We start from the raw sequence: 6,549 nt of genomic DNA on the forward strand, positions 1-6,549 counted from the left end.
ATATTTCTCAAAATGTATTTTGCTTTAATATATGTTCTATAATAAAATCCCCTTCCCAAGATATGTTGAGGAAGCTATGTTTTAAGCATCACTTATTCAGAACTGTCTGAAGAAAAGAAGGAATAGTAGAAGAAACAGAGGAATGGAAGGAAAGTTACTTCTTTCCTTCTCCTCCTCCTCCTTCTTCTTCCTCTTTCTTTTCTCCTTTTTTTTTTTTTTTTTGGAAAGTCACTTTTACCCATCCCTTGAGCAAGCACCAATCCACGGCACTATTAATGATGTTGCATTATGCCTACAAACAGGAGCCTAGCATGACTGTACTCTGAATAGCTTCACCCAGCAGCTGACTGAAACATGCAGATACCCAAAGCCAAACATTGTCAGAGGTCAGGGACCCTTATGGAAGAGTTGGGATGAGCCAAGGGAAAGATTGAAGACCCTGAGAAGGAATGAGAACTCCACAGGAAGACAACTGTGTCAACTAACCTGAACCCTGGTAGCTCTCAGAGACTGAGCCACCAGCCAAAGAGCATACACAGACTGGACTGAGGCCCCCAGCGTATTTGTAACATAGAGTTGTCTTGTCCTGCCTCAGTGGGAGAGTATGTAACTAATCTTGCTGAGACTTGATGCACCAGGATGGTGTGATACCCAGAGGGGCTGCACCCTCTCAGAGGCAAAGGCAAGATGACAGAAGAGACTCTGTGAGGGGAGGACCAGAGGAGGGCAGCACTTGGAATGCAAAGAAAGAATGGAGGCAAACCAGCCAGCATGCCAGCCATTTCTTGATGTAGGATGTAGCCTAATTGGTAGAGTGCTTGCCTAACATGCACAACACACTGGACTTAATCCTCCAAAACGATATGAACCGACATGGTGATGTTCCTAGGATTGTTGTAGCTGTTCTTGCCCTGTGGCACTTTGAAAGACCATTTCAGAAGGCTCAGTAATGAGCTTATACAGTTACCTAGAGTCAAGTCATTGTGAAGACATCGCCATACTTCTGAATCTACCAATGAACACCCACAGACTTGATACCCAAGCTCTCTATACTCCTCCAGAGTCTGGCATAGCTACAGCTGGTATTTATTCCTACTGGTCAGTGACAGGCTGACCAGACCCTAGCTGTAATACAGTTTCCTACCACAGAAAAGGCTGTGCCAAATTGGAGGTCCACAACCAAGCTATGTGACTAATTCTGTGGAACGCATCAGAGATGAGGCAGGACAGACAGATGTTTATCTTTATTATTTTTTCAAACTCAATCATGGATCCATGTTAGAGAAACGTTGATCTCCATCGGTCACTTAATTTTGCAAACGAGCAAATTGAGGACCAGAGGGTTGAAGTATCTTACTTGGAGTCAGATAGCTGAAAAGAAGCCAACAAGGGTTGAGAATTCAGTCATTTCCAGTGCTAAAGGCCATGCGTGGTTGAAATTTCCTAAAACTGAAACACTGTTCACCCCATTTCTCACAGAGTGGTGAAAGCCTGTACATGCTTCAGTTATACTACTTGACTCACATTGTGCCAAAACCAAATCACAGCTACTTTAACTTCGGATCTGTCGTAAAACGTTTTCATCCAGGTAAAAGAGGCAGTCTACGAAATGTTTACTGTATCTAAAATCTTTAGAGCATGCTATCTAAAATGCCTTACTGGAAATAACAGAGCTGAGCTAGTAGTGACTTAATGTCACGTGGCAGTTTTGAGACACGTCCAAGACCAGAACCCGAACCTCGTTCTTGCGCAGTGGTGCTCCTTCCCCGAGGCCACACTTTTGTTTTTTGAAGGAAGTGTCCATGTTTCAGCACAACCCAAACCCCTCAGTAACCAGGATGCTGACTGCAACTCTACTTTTCTTGAAGACAAGGTGTGAATAACCTCTGAATAAAGAGACCTGCAATGGCTTGCTGTAGGTTTGAGAAAACTGGCCACTGTTGGGATGCAGACATGTGGTGTTTCAAAGACACACTGAACTGTTAAAAGTTCCCTGAAGTTCAGTGAGGACTAAAAGAGGCTTGCAAGAATACTGGTCTGTGGAAACAAAATGCTTTGCCATATGCCTTCTTTAAAAAAAAATTATTTTCCAGCTGCAGTCTAATTCACTTTAACAACTTAATCTGCAGTCCCAAACTCCTCAGCATCCGGCTACTCAGAGATGGCCCTAGGGTGTATTTATTACAGGCTAACTGATCTCTAGTAAGAAACTGGGGAGCTGTATTCTCTGTACCTCTCCTTCAAACCCCTGCAAACCATCAGTGCCCAGTAGTTACTATTGTATGTTACCAGATAAGGTAACGGCAGGGATCCGGAAGTGTCTGTGACTCAGATTAAAGGCAAATCGCTACAACATTAACACAGAAGGGTTTTGCAAAGGAAGCACACCATCACGTTGCCATAATTTTATTTTCTTTTTTGGATCCAATTCTGAAAATAAAGGAAGTATCCTCAATAAATCATCTTCCTAATGGAAATGACAGAATTATCCTCCCAGGAGATCAGCACAAACTTCACTTCACATCCCTCAGAATGGGAGTAGGAAGGAAATGGAGACATAGTTTCCTTGGAGGATCTAAGGCTTCCTGGACATTTGTTCCCCTTTGTCCCATGCAAGTCACTTGTACCAATCTTTAAAGTCATTGTTCATATGCACAGGATAAGAAGATCCTTCTCAAAAGTGATACTGTATCTTTGTTAAATTTTTTTTTAAATCTGTTTCTATAGTTCATTACTATGAAAAATAGCACTGTTCAAGTTAAAAAAAATGTGAATTCTTGTAAACCGCCTTTTTTTTTTTTTTTAACATCATGGAAGTTTTATTTAGATGTGGATTTTGAACTATCAATACAGATGCCAAGTTACTACACAAAACATCCACAGGAACTTTTTCCATTTTTTTTGAATCGTTCACAAACATTTCCTACATAATTCAACACACAACAGAGAAATGGTACATCTTTTTTCTTTCATTGTGCACACAATGGAAAAACAAGTATATATATATTTTTACAAAGTTCAACTAACAAGACGCTAGCAGGTTGACAGCTTTAAGTCTATAGGTGAGAAATTATCTAACAAAAATAACCAGGATTTATTCAGCATCAGCCACTTCCGTAACCACGTGTTATTCTGGTTAATAAAGCTCACTGGCTGTCAGGCTTCTGGCATATACTTAAGATGCTTAACTCTTGTAGTATTGCTCCCCACTGCAGTTCTCCACGACTAACAGAAAACTGTTGAAAAGTAGTGGCAAACATTTGCAAAAACAAACAAAATCCCAAGCTTATTATAAGCATGAATATGTGATGGAAATTTATCAAGCCAAGTCTTTCCAACCATTAAGAAATCACCCAAACTGACTCTGCCAATGTACTTTGTCTCTATCTGAGAGGTGCACTTATATCCAACAGAGGAGCTGCTGACAATCAGACTTAGTGTTTAGTTTAGGGGTGGGCTGGACAATCCAACCACCATTTGAAATTGTCTTTAAAAAAAAAAAAGACCACCAAAAATAGATTCACTAAATTTATTTTAAAAATCATAAAACGTTTCTTACAAAAGAGCATTACATTCTGCACACTGCTCTGAACAAATGCCAGGGACATGTGGACTATTTACTTTCCTCCCTGTCCCACCCCCCCAATGTTACAGTGACCACAAAGCAAGGTGTTCACAATAATTACACGGGGGGAATTTTTTTTAAAACCACCAACAATGAACAAAAAATAAAAGTCACTCACTCTGCTGCTGTTTCAAAATTTCAATGTTAGTTTTTGCATGCCTTCCCCCCAACCCTGTTTGTAAGGAACTAAAACATTACATCTGGTGAACAGCAAAGATTTCACTACACCTCAAATGCAGAACACCTATGAAGCAGAGGAATGTTGGCTTTTTAAACAGAAGCAGATAAAAAAAAAAAGATGCAGGACTCCTTCAGTTCTTCACTAGTCTTAGAAAAACTTTCCAGAATACTGCTTCACACTGTTCTGCAGCAAATACTGTGCGTTCTGTATCTGGTCCTGTGTTCCTGTAATGGTAATGATCCGATCTTCAGATCCTTCTAAAGGTTCATCGATTTTGATTGATGCTCCAGACTCATGACGAATTTGTTTAATCCGCTGGCCACCTTTGCCAATAATAGATCCAGCCAAATCTTTGGGAATAGTTACTTGTGTAGTGATAATAGGTCCGCCAAGATCACCGTATGAGCCACGACCCCCTGCATAAGAATAATCATATCCAGAACCACCCTGTGGTTCATAAGCCATCTGCCATTCTGATGGGCTCCATGTGTCAATTGCGGAGTCCCAAGTCTCATCAGCACTGAACCCAACCATGCCATCATAGCGGTCTCCAGGCCTTCCTCTTCTGTCATAAGCCATTAGATCTCCCCCTCTGGGTGGTGGCGGAGGAGGAAGAGGGAGATTCCGGGCACGGCTGCCACCCCGGCCACCCCGACCAGGAGGTGGTGGTGGAGGTCCTCGACGAGGGCTCATATCATCATAATCTCTTCTAGAAGGAGGCATGGGCCGACCACCCAGGCCAGGAGGCATTCTGTCAAAACCACCTCTTCCACGCATGGGAAATCCTACAGGCCGTCCTCGGTGGTCATCGAACATCATTGTAAAACCACCATAATCATAGGTTTCATCATAAAAGTTGGGATCATAAGGTTGTGCGCGTCCTTTGATGGGAGACTCAGATATAAGGTCAAGGATGATCTTGATGCATTCTACAACCCTATCAGGCTTTCCTCCAATAAGAACGACTCTGTCAGTAGAATGAGGGCAACACTCCTGGAAAAGCTTGATTGTTGTCTGAGTGTTTTCTCGAAGTTCTTTGATTTTAGCACCTTTAACACCAATAATTCCTCCTGCCAGACTCTGATGAATCAACAGTCTCAACTCGCAGTCAAAGTCACTTCCTTTATAATGCTGGTATTGCTGGTCCAGGCCGATCGTATTGTCCGCTGCCACTTGACTCATTGCTCAAAAAATTGAGAACTTCTCACAGAGCAACCACGATAAACCACTTTCCTCACGGTGAACTCAAGCGCTTACCGTAAACCGCCTTTTTATTAACAATGTTAAAAGATAAATGTATAAAAGACAAGTTGGTAACAGCAGTGGAGATTGGAGAAGGCTGGGTGTGATTATCTTCCCTTGTCTATGTTCTTCTGTTCAAAAACATTCTGTGTACTAATAATTGAATTATCACACACTGGCAATTTAAAATCACTTACCTCAACAACATGTAAGTATCAGGGAGGGCTTTACTACATCTCAACTTCTCACTAGAGTCATGTGGGTGACTCAAAGCTTTAAAACCAGACCGAACATTCACCGCCTTCACCCCTTGTGTTACTCTTAATTAAGAAATGGTAATGAACTTTGTGCAACTTTTGGCAAGAACAACTTCAATTCATTCCTTTTTAAATGAATCTGTTAGAAGTCAAGGTTTCTTTTCTATGCCAAACCTTAGGAAGTGCCACTCCCTACCCAGCCTCTGATTTCTGAGAAATTCTTGCCCAGGTCACCAGGGAGTAAGATGCCAGATTTGAGGAAGAAAAATCTATACAAAATCTTGATTTTTTTTAAATTTGGAGAAAATGTCATTTGACTAAAGCTAGGTATATGGCATGGTATACGGGCCACTGTTTTATAAAGTCTGTCCAAACATTTAACCAGATCCTTTGAAACTTTTTCCCTATCACTGAAGCTTGTCATTTGTTCCAGTGTTGGCATGGTAGCAAGGTGATCTGGGGCACTGATCCAAAAATTATAGTGGCTTTTTGTACAACAAATTAATAAATTAGAGGAAAATTTTAAAAATCAGTTAATAGCCCATTTCAATCGTAGATAGATAGATAGATAGATAGATAGATAGATATGATAGATAGAGATATATAGTATATTTTTCCACTCTTAGTTCTTTCACTAAATATTTATGCTGCGAAGATCCTAGGAGTCTCTAGGATGTTTTTCAGAATGTCTCTACAGTTCCGACATTTTTCCATTTAAGCAACTTCATAAAGCCAGAATTTCCTTTCATGTTCTAACCAAACAACATATTGTAATAAATCTGTTGAAAAATAGAGAAAAGAACATATTTTCTATTAATATGACATTGCTAAGATTTGAAAAGTATAAAGTAATACCAACATTTTCTTACTGTTTTTGGAAAACATATCTTTCACAGAAACATTTTTATTTGTTTATAACTTCACACATGAGTACTCTATCTGCACCATTTCCGCTTCTCCTTCCCACATCACACTCTTCCCATGACCCCCAGGCCCCCAATACTACTACCCTCATCCCTCTGGAATCCATTACCTCCTCTTTTACAATTATTATTGTTATCTGTGTATAGCACCTAGAGCCTGCTTAGTGTTGCTTTTAAGTCCATGTGTGTAGTGCTCACCACTTGGAATTAGATGCTATATCAGGAGGCTTATCCCTAGAGGAAATTTCTCCCTCCTTCAGGAGCCTTGAAGATCTGTACATCTTCACTTAGAGCTGGGAAGACACAACCATGGGCTGTAAT

The 6,549-nt window shown here is 40.7% G+C and overlaps 1 pseudogene; it reads right to left on the bottom strand.

Moving 5' to 3' along the window:
• Positions 1-3,515: 3,515 nt before the first annotated feature.
• Positions 3,516-4,988, bottom strand: LOC114611626 (annotated as a pseudogene).
• Between the last annotated feature and the right edge of the window lie 1,561 nt (positions 4,989-6,549).

The sequence above is a fragment of the Grammomys surdaster genome, unplaced genomic scaffold, assembly GCF_004785775.1.
Source record: "Grammomys surdaster isolate TR1022 unplaced genomic scaffold, NIH_TR_1.0 126118, whole genome shotgun sequence".
NCBI lineage: Eukaryota > Metazoa > Chordata > Mammalia > Rodentia > Muridae > Grammomys > Grammomys surdaster.